The following is a 602-nucleotide window of genomic DNA, read 5'->3' as shown; positions in this document are numbered from 1 at the left end:
TGGGCAGAAAAATGGCAGATGGAGTTCAATCCAGATAAGTGTGAGGTGATGCATTTTGGAAGGACAAACCAGAAGGCTGAATACAGGGTTAATGGTCAATGACTTAAGAGAGTGGATGAACAGAGGGAACTTGGGGTGCAAATTCATACATCCCTCAAGGTCTCTGCGCAGGTTGATAGGATAGTTAAGAAGGCCTATGTGTGTTCGCTTCGGCAGCACATATACTAAAATTGGAACGATACGGAGAAGATTAGCATGGCCCCTGCGCAAGGATGACACGCAAATTCGTGAAGCGTTCCATATTTTAAAAAAAAAGGAAGGCCTATGGGATGCTGGGATTCATTAATGGGGAATTGAATTCAGGAGTAGAGAGGTCATGTTACAACTCTACAAATCTTTAGTCAGATCACATCATGTGTTCAGTTCTGGTCACCTCATTATAGGAAGGATGTGGAAGCTATGCAGAGGGTGCAGAGGAGATTTACCAGGATGTTTCCTGGATGGGAAACAAGTCTTATGAGGCAAGGTTAGCTGAGCTGGGACTTTTCACTTTGGAGCGTAGAAGGATGAGAGGAGACAAGATAGAGGTCTGCAAGATTTCA

At 44.2% G+C, this 602-nt stretch overlaps 1 non-coding gene across 1 annotated transcript; it reads left to right on the top strand.

Moving 5' to 3' along the window:
- The first annotated feature begins 200 nt into the window (after nt 1–200).
- Nucleotides 201–307, top strand: LOC138749108 (U6 spliceosomal RNA). Its single transcript, XR_011348421.1, has one exon. It is a non-coding gene; the product is annotated as a U6 spliceosomal RNA (small nuclear RNA).
- Nucleotides 308–602: the final 295 nt, after the last annotated feature.

This window comes from Narcine bancroftii, chromosome 13 (assembly GCF_036971445.1).
Source record: "Narcine bancroftii isolate sNarBan1 chromosome 13, sNarBan1.hap1, whole genome shotgun sequence".
Lineage (NCBI taxonomy): Eukaryota > Metazoa > Chordata > Chondrichthyes > Torpediniformes > Narcinidae > Narcine > Narcine bancroftii.
The sequence above is the reverse complement of the archived record's forward strand: the minus strand, read 5'-3'. Positions and strand labels throughout refer to the sequence as shown.